General features: G+C 43.8%; 1 protein-coding gene across 3 annotated transcripts in view; it reads right to left on the bottom strand.

The window, feature by feature from the left end:
- The window catches only part of Dab2 (DAB adaptor protein 2), a 55,590-nt gene extending 45,375 nt beyond the window's left edge, over positions 1–10,215 (bottom strand). For 2 of the 3 annotated variants that reach the window (XM_037209414.1, XM_028875592.2), the window contains exon 1: positions 10,016–10,215. The gene's annotated coding sequence lies outside the window, so the exon portion shown is untranslated. The remainder of the gene's footprint in view (positions 1–10,015) is intronic. The other variant, XM_028875594.2, reaches the window with a different exon arrangement.
- Between the last annotated feature and the right edge of the window lie 2,930 nt (positions 10,216–13,145).

Here is a 13,145-nt window from a genome sequence, read left to right on the forward strand (position 1 = left end):
GTTCTCACACAAGAAGCTGGGTTAGCATCACTGTACATGGGCTGGGAAGAGACTTAATAGAATTTATTCTGTACCTGGATGTGCCTACAAAATCTACAAGAGTATTTTTTATCTGTAGCTTGGAATGAAACAGATTTCATCCTAGACTGTTCACATATCTACTTCATCTGGCAAAATTCTGACTCACTGTTTTTCACAGTTATCTTTTATTTTCATGCTTCTCATCCTCCCACTTTTCTTATGCTTTACTGAGTTCCAGCATTTCTCCCCAATCTTGCTTCATTGTCACATTCCTTGTTATGTGTACCTGGCTCACATAAGTACACATGGGATAGTGTACTTTTACCTTCTCTACACAGGCACTACTCTATTCCTTAATATACTGAGAAGACTTAAAGTCAAAAAGTGCAATGATTAAATACTTTCCATCTTTTCAAAGAATTCCAATGATAAACCAAGTTTTAAGTGACTCTGGCTGTACCCAGTCAGCTTTTGTGGAGGCATTATGTAGAAGTGCCTACTGGATTAGCCTTCCTGGTTTTGTGTTAATCAAGCTCATTATCTTCATTTGTACTTGAGCTGAGCTTCAGACTCCCTAACCAGGTTTCAGATGTATGAATCCATAGCCACCAGCTTTCTAGCTAGATGAGCCATTCTTGTCTGTAACAGAGATATGATTGTCCCATGCTTTCCATGCTTCTCATGCCGCTGTCCTAGCCTGCATCCCCGATTGCCTTCTCCCACTTAAATTCCAATCTGTAGTTCAAGGTCTACTCAAGGTGTATGGTCTCAGAAGTCTCTACTGACCTCTTACTCACTGTATCATCTTCCCACAGTAACCATGATCTATTGTTGCTCTCTGACTCATTTAGAATTCTTCCCTCAACTTAATAAAACTTTTGAGGTGAGGGAATTAGTTACTCTACTTTTCTAAGCTTTATGGAGTCTGGTAAAGAGCATAGTGCTTTAGAACACTAAGACTAATGCACAGATAGGAGGTGGTGGTACCTGCTTCTAATTCCAGCACTGGAGATTGGGGGTTGGGCAGGCCAATGGCAGGAAAGATTGGTGAGTTTAAATTCAGCTCAGATTATACAGTGAACTGGAGGCTCGCCTGAGCTGCACAGAAAGAACCTGTTTCAAACAAATCAAAATAAATACAGACAGCAATACTGATTTCCCCTTTGCTCCTTAATATTAAATCAGGCAAATCTTTGCCCTACTTTGCTGGTGGGATTTTCTTCAACTGCTAAGCAATCTGCACTCATCATGTTCATCTTGCTAGAATGGACAGGTTAACTTGCCTGAGTCAACATGGTTTTCTGCTTAAGTGAAGAGATCCTCTTAGCAAATAAAGACCTGACTTCCATGACTAATGTCCTCTGTGTTTTCCTTTATACATTATCATCTCTTGGCTCTCCACCTGTACTGTCGGGGTCAGAGAGAATGGAGTTATTTGAGCATACCTCGTTCTTTCCCACCTACGCGATTCCCTTGTCTCCTTCCTACATCTTTTCTCATTTTAACCTTTGCATATTTGACTTCCTTTAGTCCTTTAAAGGCTAATTCCATTATTACAACCATGGTCTTTTTTTGTCTTCATCTGGACCCCTGTAAATACCCTACACCACTCAATTGAAACACATTTCTGTTCGTTGATTATCATTTTCTCTAAGTTTCTTTTATTTTTGTCAACAGGATTTCACTATGTTGCCCAGGCTGGCCTTGAACTCAAGTTCTTCTTGCTTTTTCTCCCTTAGTGCTGGGACCATAGGCATGTGCTATTACATGGACATTTTCTCTCTCTCTCTCTCTCTCTCTCTCTCTCTCTCTCTCTCTCTCTCTCTCTCTCTGTCTCTCTCTCTCTCTGTCTCAGACAAGGTTTCTCTATACAGCCCTGACTGGCCTAGAACTCACTATGTAGAACAGGTTGCCCTAGAACTCACAGATATATACCTTTCTCTGCCTCCCAGCACTGGGATTAAAGACACATCCCACGACCAGCTAAATTTTTTTTTTGTGGTTGGTAATTAGCATGTGTCTGCTAACTAACATGCATAAGGTAAATAGCTGCATCCAATTTTGAATTTCAACCAGTGTTTAGCTATTATAACTCCAGACAGCTAAATAAATGAGAATTGCATTCCCAAGAGGTTTTGGGCAATTAACATCTCTGCATCAAGTTATACTTCAGAAGACAATTTGGATACTAAATAAAATTAGTTATCATTCTAATTCAAGTCTGTCCGTCCATCCATCCATCCATCCATCCATCTGCCTATCATCTATCTATGTATCTGTCTATATACCTACCTACCAAACGTTCTTCAGATGGTTTCTGAAGAATCTTACCTATAATTCAACCTCTGACCTGGTAGAAATCAATATTGAATGTCATTAACTATTGATGGAAGAGTCGTGTTATCAGCTATACATTTGTTTTACACTTCAAAAATGGGGTTGCATTTATAATATTTAATTTTGTAGGGCCTGGGGAACAAACAAATCTGATGATAACAATAGCAGCAAAATCAGCGGTGGTGTAACTAAAGCACAGCTCAGAGTTCCCCTGCTCAAAGCACAGAGATTGGAAGACCTACTGTGTACATCTGATTTCTGATCCGGACTCAGGGAACAGTGAAAAATTGGTTCAGTACTCTTCACTATTCAACACCTCTGACAGTTGCGAATGCATTTGGCTTCTTTTTACAACACTAAAAGATAGCATAAAAGTATATTAACATATGAATTATGTATCATAGACTATCAGAACAGACTTTGGTCCTAACCAGAACAGTTAAAACATAAATGTAAAAACTGGGTGTGATCGTGCATAACTATGAAGCCCTTGGGAGGCTGAAACAGAAGGATGAGAAGCCCAGCTTGGGCTACTGAGTGAGAGTCTGTCTTATAAAAGAAAGTAGGGAGAAAAGGAAGGGAGGGAGAGAGGGAGAGATGGATGGAGGGAGGGAAATAGAGAAGGTTATAGGGAAGGTCATAGTGAGGGTGGGAGAAGGAAGAGAGGGAGAGAGGGAGAAAGGACAAAGAAAAATGAGGTTATGTAGGAGAGCATCTATGCCCAATATGGACACAGGAAGGAAAGGGTTACTTTTCATGTTCCTGATTTTTAGGTATAAATTAACTCTAGACTTAAAGAACCTCTATTTTTCCTGACCATGGGGGAAAAAAAAATGGAACCATGAAAGTTAGCATTTGTTGGTCCCTTCAGGTTTATGAAATATTGCCATATTCTACTGCTTGACCTCCATGTTTAGTAGTTTCAAGATATGAAAGAAAGCTGGTTTAACTCTCAGCCTCAATGTGTTCAGCAACAGAATTTAGCTTATCTAAAATTCACCATCAATAAGAATAAGGCCATTTTCCAGCATCAGCCCAGATATTTCACAGAGGATGGTGGCTCCAGAACAATCATCCATCTGCGTCAGCAGTCATTCTCAGGAACTTTCCACTTTCCCTTCAGCTGTAACTTCGAGGAAAAAGGAAATTCAGATGTTATATCTCTTGGGTGACAGTAGAGCTGGTTTGTGGACATGGTCGTTTGTAGTTCAGAGTCCGTGCCGAACTACTAACCTTGTCCATCTCAGAACCAGTCAACTGGAAACTCTATTTCCAGATGACACCCAGTGTGCTTCAGTCGGAGTTGGGATCTCTACCCATTCCAGTCATTCTTAACTGTTTTGCAAGGTGAATGTGGTAACTAAGCGTTAGGGAAATTAAACAGGTTTTTGTTTGTTTGTTTGTTTAAACTGGAAATCAAATCTAGAGCCTTGTACATACTTAGTAAGAGGTCTACCAATAAGCTACATTCCTGGCTTTTAGTAGTATTTCTGAGAAATGCCAGGGCTGCCATTCCATTGCAAGTTGGCAGAACTCTAGATTTTGTATGTATGGCCTCACCTGATGCAGACTTCTTCCTTAATTTCTACTCACTGGGGCGGTTGTTTCTCCACTGCCAACCCAGCACCATGCATTACTTGGCTTCTTCGTAACTATTCAGAGAAACACTAAATCTCAGTTCATCTTCAGGATCTGATGTAGAGCAAGCTGATCATACTGAAGCTAAGAAATGGGGACCTCTTTTTCTGAGATAAGTAACCCATGCTGACCTCAAACTCACTGCAGAAGGCTGATGCCCTTTAACTTCTGATCTTCCCACCTCCACATCCCCAGTGCTGGGATTACCTTCATGAGCCACAACTAGTTCAGAATAAGGATTGAACTCCAGATCTTAGGCATGTTACATAAACACTCTAGCAAATGAATTATCTTCGCAGCCCAGATTTTTTTGTTTTATTACAAGTTGTGTATAATGAAAGTTAAATGGGGGAATGGATTGATCCTTCTTCAGACACAGTTCTCTAAAACCCAAGTGCAGTAGATTTATTTGCAGTGGAGGCTCCTGTCTGCACTTCTGGACATGGCATGGAAAACAAATGTAAAAGTTATGTGAGCTAGAGAAAACCAGCTGGTTTAAGGGTAATGATGTAGTTTACTGGAGTCCTTTTTAAAAATATGTTGGCTGAGACAGTCTCCTAATAACTGGAGATTAATTATACTCTTTAAAAACCTCAGCCTAGGTGAAAGGATTTAGAAGTGAGGCAATGTGGTAAAACTGAGGATTATATTTATTTTCCTCGGATCAAGAAAGCCATGGGTAAAACATTGTAGGTATGTGCTTTCTCATCTTTTTTGCAACCCAAGATGCAGCTAAACATAATTATATTTAAATAGTTTTGCTCTATTATTTCTATGACTTCAGGAACTGAAGTAAGTTGTTATATTTTCCATTGAGTGACTGAATCATAAAGCTGAATTACAAATGTTGCTCTTAGATCAAATAGAAGGTTTGTAGACTATAGCTGGGCAAGGCCTCTTGCCAACTTGGGTTCAATCAATCTGGAGTGGAGACCACACTCTGTGAAACCTTCTAGCTGTGAAACATACACCAAGTGTCTAATCCTGAAAGGGTGACTTCAGTTTTTATGAATCTGCTTACAAGTGGCAGTTTATATGTCCTCTGAAGATCCTAGTGTATTTCAGCCTAATGGATTACATCATATTGCTAAGGAAAAACAGACTAGTTTTTACTAAGAGAGACATCTTAAGCCTTCCCTCTGTCACTCAAGCTTCTTCCAGGTTTGACAGCATTTTAATTTCATTTTCTTTCTTTTCTGTGGTGTTGGGGGTTGAATCCAAGATTTTATACACATAAGGACCTGCTCTATCCTTGTGACATACTCTTACTTCTTACAGTATTATAGATTCAACATTCTAGAATTCTTACTTCCTATTTTCCCCTTACTCTTTTCTCTAACACTTCTTGAAAGTCTAAGAGATGGGTTGCCATACTTTCTGCTTCCTGGTCACTTCCCTAGAACTAAACATTAAGTTGGCATGTCCCATTACTGAGAATTCTTACCAGCTTACATCAGCCAAAGGTCATTGGCCCCCGGCTAGTTTGTGCAGGTTATAAGAGGAACAGAAATTGCCAAGCAACTTCTGTGCCGAGGTAATAACTGAAATTTTATTAGCCGTCATGTGTTGTTATCTAGATATAAGAGCTAGCAAAGATTAGACGTTTATACTGGAATTAAAATAAGTTTGAGGGGTGAGGGAAGGGCAATATGTGTAGAGAGAAAGATTCTGCTTTACTGACTGATTTCCATTTTTAGGCCAGGAAGCAATTTGTTCTGATTCTGCTTACCCTAGAGGGGCAAGTTTCCTTCCAGGGTGGTGGAAAGATGCAGGAAGGGGAATAACCATGGCAACCTGCCCAGCTATGTGGGCCATGATAGTATTGGGGCCCCAATGTCCTGGCCTAGTCCCTGGGTTAGTCAGGGTGCCCCCTCCCTTTCCCACTTCCTTGGCTAGAATGCTGACTTCAGAAGAAGGATCATTCTCTCTCTGTAGGGAGTCTGAGAGTGTGGGGAAGATTTAAAGGAGACCAGAGGTCATTCTGACCAAACCAAATAGCAAGCCTCCACACTGAGAACAGAGAGTGACTGTCTGTTCTAGCGTGAACGCAAGGAAACGCACAGGCTTTCTTAGTATTGAGTTCTTGAATGATTAACATTTTCAGATAGGTGAATGGTATTCAGTTGTGATTAAGAAATTCTCCATTTGCCTTCAGTGGTCACAAAGACACCAATTCAGTTGTTCAGGGAGCAGAAACAAACAGACAAACAGAATAAAGCATTCTAAAGATGTAGATTAATTTATCTTCCCAGTGTCCCTAAGCACCATTGTTCTTCCTCAGCTAAGAAAACAGAATTACTGAGAGGTTACTCGGTGCGCACAAGGTCGTTTTACCAGCAGTTGTGTGGATGCTTTCAACCACTACCCAACTGCGCTGTGTTAGCAGAAGGACGGACAGCAGCTAGCATATGAGTGCACAAGCTGCTGGCCCTTTAAGATACCCAGCATCAGCCAGGCAGTGGTGGCACATGCCTTTAATCCCAGCACTCGGGAGGCAGAGCCAGGAGGGTCTCTGTGAGTTTGAGGCCAGCCTGGTCTACAGAGCCAGATCCAGGACAGGCACCAAAACTACACAGAGAAACCCTGCCCGGAAAAACAAAAAACAAAACAAAACAAAAAGTATACCCAGCATTATTTATTTGTAGCCCTCAGCAGGATTTCAGGTTTTGTCTCTAAGAGGAGACCTGATTATTTGCTTCTAACTGACATGATTAACCCACTAGGATATCTTACCATGATTTAGGTTTCCCTTAAACACACTTATCTGTTGTGAACACTAGGTCATCTAAAGGAGATTTGGGCCGGCCTCTGCAATTCAGTCATAGTCTATAACAATTACAACATCCGGGGAGAATGAAAAACAAAACAAAACAACAAAACAGAAAAACCACATCCTGCTACTCAGGTGTTTCATATCGCCAATCTGCTTCCCATTCTAATTCTGTCCAGTGCAGGAAACCTTATATGGTAGGTCAGTTACGTAATCCCCCAGGCCAGTCCTCTAGCAAGTCTTCCAGTTGAGGCAACTTAGGGCTCTAAGTGAACTCTTTCAGCAGCCTTTTCACACATTCCAGCACCCTAGCTTTGTCTTTAAGAAAAGGAACGATGTATCGCCCACTGGAGGGAAGAGGCAAAGAAACACACCGTGTTTCCAAGCTCAGGCTCAGACTAGGTGAGAAATGAAGGAGCAAGCTCCTCATGGTCTCACCAGGAGCCGTTTCCCATAATGCTTCCGGAGGGCCACAAGCCACCCAGCAAGCCATGTTTTCCCGGTCTTGTAAATTTTAGGTAACAGGGCTATGGCTGAGCAAACCAGATCAGCTGGTCAGCAGCTCCCAGAAGCCTTTACACCATCACCATGCCAACAAGTATCTTAAAAACAAAACACCCTTCACCCCCAACAAGCCGACCAAAATCCATCTAACCCCTGGAGTAAGACAAGAAGCAAGACCAAGAAATAGGAATTTAGACTTTTAGTTTAACTCTTAAAATTATAGTAAGTCTTTAGCAGAAGCGCAAACTCTGAGCTGGGCGAGGTGGTGCGTGCCTATAATTCCAGGACTCAAAAGACATAGGCGCCAGGCGGGTGGTGGCGCACGCCTTTAATACCAGCACTCGGGAGGCAGAGCCAGGCCGATCTCTGTGAGTTCGAGGCCAGCCTGGGCTAGAGAGCGAGATCCAGGAAAGGCACAGAGCTACACAGAGAAACCCTGTCTCAAAAAACAAACAAACAAACAAACAAACAAAAGACATAGGCTAGAAGTTCAAAGTCAGCCTGGGAAGAGAGATGCATTGAAACTCTGTTTCAAGACACCAAAAGAAAAAAAAAAAAAGGAAGAAAGGAAAAGAAGGAACGAACCTCTGGTTTTCGTTCTTTCTTCACAAATCAGCAAGGCAGGAAAACAACGCAGTAGTTACCTTACCCAGCCTTTTTTTACGTCGTCCTCAGCTGGAGATAAGCTGCGGTATCAGTATCACCAGCCCCATAAACACACTGGAGGCAAAGGCAGAAGACATTCTCCCCATTCCTCTGCAATCTCTCCCTTCTGGCCAGAGTTAAATGGCATAGCTTGGTCAGGTGTGGTAGCCTCTACCTACAATCCTAGCCCTCATGGGGCGGAGGCAGGAGGAGGATGAGTCTAGACTCAGGTGCGGAGTAAGACCATCTCATCCGGGCTCAGTGGCTTGCCAGGCATGGCCAAGGTCCTGCCTGGGCTCCTTCTCTAGAACTCCAGGGGAAAGAGGGAACATACCGGCCTTAGAACTAACAGTTTCTAGGGAAAAGATTGGACCAAAGGGCTGGAGTGGGTAGTAGGGAGAGAAGGGATTTGTTATTAGTTTAAAAAAAAAAAAAAAAAAAAAGCAGAAGAATCAGAATCCAGTGTGAGCTTTAGGACAAAGTGACTAAGAACGTGGAAGAAATGGTCTGGGTCTGAAATAACATGTTCCAAGAGACCACCACATCTCCTTTCTCAAGGGGTCTTGCTTATCTCACCTTCTGAGTTCCGTTCACTGTAACATTGCTTTTCCCGGACACCAAGCTCTTTTCCTCAGGAACCCGCCTAAATTCTCAAGCCAGTAAATTCCGTTCAGCACTGGTGTGCCGCCCTGCCTTAGATCAAGGGAGTGGAGTGGTAGGCGCCTGGGTAGGTGGGGTGCCTGGCAAGAAGAAGGTAGCCTAATCCAGGTCAAGAGAGCACCATGACAAGCCATTTGGTAGCAGCAAGTCCCGAATCCTGGCTAGCCCTTCCTTTCTGAACAACCAGTCAGTGCTTCTGGGTGTAGAGCCCAGGCGTCAAGATTGTAAGAAAGATGCATGATACATCCCATGAGAACCATTTCAGTAGCCTTCTCAGGTGTCTCCAAGACGTTTTGGCAAATTTTCTGCCGCTACCTAGGTTGGAGTTGTATATACCTCGGTCCCCCTCCGCTCTCCTGCTTTGCGTTATTAGGGCCAGAAATATTTTCCTCAAGTCACTTTATAGAGCAACAGCAACATTTACTATTCATGAAGTTGCCCCCTGCATAATTTTTAAATCTTTCCATGTGTCTGGAGCCTCGGTCCTGCTCTTCTCGGTTTTCAGAGTAGCAGCTCCCTTCCTTCTGAACACAGGCTAAGAAGAAAGAGGAAAGGGTGTGGGGGTGCCTGGGTGGAGATAACATCCAGCTTCTTTAAGTGTTTTTAATCCAGTTAAATTTCCCTTTGGGTTCAAGCAGCTCCCTTCTGAAACCTACTACAGAGCTGAATCCCAGGCTCTGGATTAAGTGAAGAGGGAGAGCTAGTAGAAAGGAATAACAGTCAGCTCTATGCTGCAAAGAAAACCGCTATGTTGACGGGGACTCCAAGGTTTTAACTAACACGTTTTTTTCCTCCCTTTTCTCGAATTCTTACTTAATCCTTCCAACCAGTTTACAGTCGGCAGGAAAACAGCGTTTAAACGCTTCGGGGATTGAAAACAAGTTTGTTAAGTCGCCTGGGCAGATACTTTCCTAGGAATGCTCGTGTAAGACAAAGTTCACATTTTTAGTGACCTATGCTGTCAGTCAGCAGAAAATAGCTAGCTCCTTAGAGGCACAAACCACGTCCAGCCTTTGTCACGGGGCAAAACCGAACACCCTTCAGCAGTTAATTAGGTGGTCGGCGGCCACACCGGTGTCCTCCCTGGGATGTCCCCAAAGCCCTTAAGCACTCCGCGAACACGGACGGACACACACACACACACACACACACACACACACACACACACACGCACACGGATGGGCTCTTTAAATGTCACAGGATGGGCGTCTGGAGTCCGACCCCAAAGGTAAAATGCATTCCTTGGAAGCATTCCACAGATGTCAGGCCACAAAACCGCCGCTTTCCCCCGGAGTACAGGGTCCCGTTTGTAAGATTCCCCCCACCGCCCAAGGTCTGCAGCCAAGACAGGGGTGGGAAGAGAGGAGCCAGCAAAGGAGAGAAGGAGATCCGCAAAAAAAAAATGGAGCCAAAGGGAAGGAGGATGGCAGAGCTACTCACGGGCTAGCTAGTGCCTCTGCGGAGCCAGCATGACTTCCCCGTGCCTGCCGGGAGCCTCTAGGCTGCAGCGCCGAGGACGCGGTTAGCCCCGCTTAAATAGCCGCGGGCCGGGAGCCTCGGTGCCGCGCGGCCACTCCCGGGGAGAGAGATATGGTTCTAATCAGATGCTGGCAGCTGAGGACTCCCCAGGAATGTGGCGGGATGTTTTTGCTGCCTGGGCTTGGTAACTCCCCCTCAACGTGCTACGGAGTCTTCCAAACTTAACTGTTTATTAACTCGCCTCGCAGCCACGGAGTCCGGTGCCTTCTGCGCTCCGTGCGCTCGCTCGGCCAGCTGGGGGCGATCGCAGAGACCCAGAGAAAGGACTGTGCACAGCCGGGGCCAGGAGTCCCACACTAACGGGGGCCCGGGCAGGGTGCACATAAGGACAGGAAAGGGAAACTCTGAAAGGGGTGGGATCCACTAAATTGCGTTTCACAGATCCGTTCCCTGGATTGCCACTTCAAGTGGTGTGGCACGCTAACTCATCCTAAGCCGCCTGGGGCCTTTTGAACAAAGAGATGCCTTTACTCCTGACTTTCCCTACATTTATGGTGGGTCCCAGGTCCGATCTGATCTGTCCTTTCTAAAGCTGAGCATGTGACTGGATTGTCACCTTTAAAGAAATCAGTGTCCCTTAATTGCAAATGTGGACGTGCTTAAATAGGATGGAAACCTGTGTATGCCCGTGTAAAAAAGACGTGCTTATATTGACATTTAATACCACGCATACACATGCAAGACCATATTCTCTCCGTGAAACTGGCCTAAACGAAACACTTTAGCATATATCTAATGATCTACATTTGTGATATAACCAAGTTGTATTCTGGATTTCCTTTCAGTGGCTACCACCCACATGCAGATAATATGACTTTGTCTGCTAGTTTCTACAGCATAAAAAAAAAAAAAATTCCTGCATGAAAACCTTGGGATATCGTCCAGCAGTGATGGTGCACACCTTTAATTCCAGCGCTCTGGAGGCAGTTGATTTCTGTGAGTTCGAGGCCAGCCTGGTCTACAGAGTGAGTTCCAGGATGGACTCTAAAGCTACAGAGAGAAACTTTGTCTAGAAAAACCAAAACTACAAAAACAACCTTGAGATATGAGAAGAAATGTTGAAAACTGTCTCTATCAATGCTCAACTGTAGATGCCAGGCAGAGTGGACCCCAGAGGCCATATGGAAGCTTGCAGTTTCTTTTCTACATATTTTAAAGTCAGGGACAGTTGTCAGATATCCATAGAAACAGTGGTGCTTTTTAAGGACATAGGAAATCATGTTTGGGGAAGGTCCCCTCCACTTCCTCTTCTTCCTCCTCCTCTCTTTGCTTTGTTATTTCATTTAGTCCTTTTTTCTTAGACCTCTTCTTGTCTATTTTCCTCCTGCTCCTCCTCTTCCTCCCTCTCCTCCCTGCCCCCCCCCCCCCCCCCGCCCTGTTTGTTGGAAGCAGAATGTATGGGTTATGAAAATGACAAACTGTCACTTGGATGTAATGGGTTATTGATTTTATTGAGTAAGCAACACGATGGATTTGCATTTTACCACTGAAAACCCAGGGTTCAAGTCGGGCTTATGGCGCACCAAGGATGTATTTTGTGGTCCACGCCTAGTCCCGGCTGCAAAGCCACTGTGTAATTTGAGGTAGCTCAGTGTGAGCGGCAGTTTCTGCTCACAAGTAGGTCAGGCTTGGAACAGCCTCCTATGTGCAGGGAGAGCAAGGGACACAGAAGAGCACAGCTGGCCAGTATGCTGCCCCCCCCCCACACCTCTGCATTCCCTCCACACCTGGGTATGCACAGGACAGGAGGTGGTGCCGGTAGCTTCCAATATTCTTCTGAGGTAATTTTCTATGATTGTGTTAAAAAAAAAAAAAAAAAGACTTTCTGCGAATGACAAGATTTTAGTCTGCCTCTTAGTTCCGTGAATACATAACACTTAGGTGAGTACTTTAAGTCTGCTTCCTCTGAGGACATCACACTTTGTGTCTAAAATCCAGAAGTTTAGAGAAATGGTTTCATTTCAAAAGACTCAGAAATTAGAAAACATAAAAGGCAGTCCATTCAAGCAAACGGAGGCTCTGATACTACAAAAGAAACAGGTCTCCAAAACAGATGCATCATTTCTCAGCTTGGAAGTGCTCACCCAAGCCTGTATCTTTATCAATATAGTTCAAAAACTATTTCTACAATGTGTTAACTTGGTTCCTAGTAAAAAGGAAGCGATTTGCCTTAGAAACCAGAGGAAGGAAAGGATTCCATCTGCTCTGAACTGCAGTGTGAAGAGAAGATTTGGGCCCAAATAGCTCGTCTGGGAGCAGTGGTCTCAAGGTTGCCGCTCAAAATGGACACCGTTGTTTTATACAGACATCTAAAGAGACAGCAGTAAGGACTCCAGTTTGAAGTGTGTTTTTATATCTCTAGGGTGCTGATACTGGTCTTGGCAGTAGCTCAATGTCCTGCTCACATTGTGGGGGGGGGAATAAAAATAAATTTAACTCTTTTTATCCCAGGAGGTGCTGTTTCCTGTCCCATTTATGCTGCTAACTTTTCAGTCAGTCTAAAATGAGCATGTTCTCCTAGGGAGAAGCACGTCAAAGCCCACCCAGAGGTTCAACTGTGGACAGCATGATGGTTTTTTTTTTATCACCACCAAAATTTGTTTAGAAAATTAAGGTAGGCAAAAAAAAAATTTAAATGCAATGTTTTAAAAACCACAGTCCCCACAGAAACGATTGTCGTTTGCACAAAACCTGCTTGTGGTGGGGTGGGGTGGAATCTGGACTGTGCTCCCAGCCTAGAAAGGGGTAGTTAATCCCGTGACAGCTTGCTGAAGAATGCATGGTTTATTATTAAAGTAATCTCTTAAGATTTTCCTGGAATGTGCTTCCACAGCAGCTCGGCCTATGCAGGCTGTCCTATGTATGTCTTTTCTTCCATGTTTAAACTGCTGTTTCTCAGGTCAAAAGTCTAGTCCCTTCTCTGCTATATCTCATTCCTGCCCCTTCCTCTGCTGCTCAAGCCTTTCTTAAACTGCCCATTTTGAATCTTGCTATTTTTCATGAACTATAAATGGTACTTCGGAAATGGCCT

Source organism: Peromyscus leucopus, chromosome 11 (genome assembly GCF_004664715.2).
Source record: "Peromyscus leucopus breed LL Stock chromosome 11, UCI_PerLeu_2.1, whole genome shotgun sequence".
NCBI classification, from domain to species: domain Eukaryota; kingdom Metazoa; phylum Chordata; class Mammalia; order Rodentia; family Cricetidae; genus Peromyscus; species Peromyscus leucopus.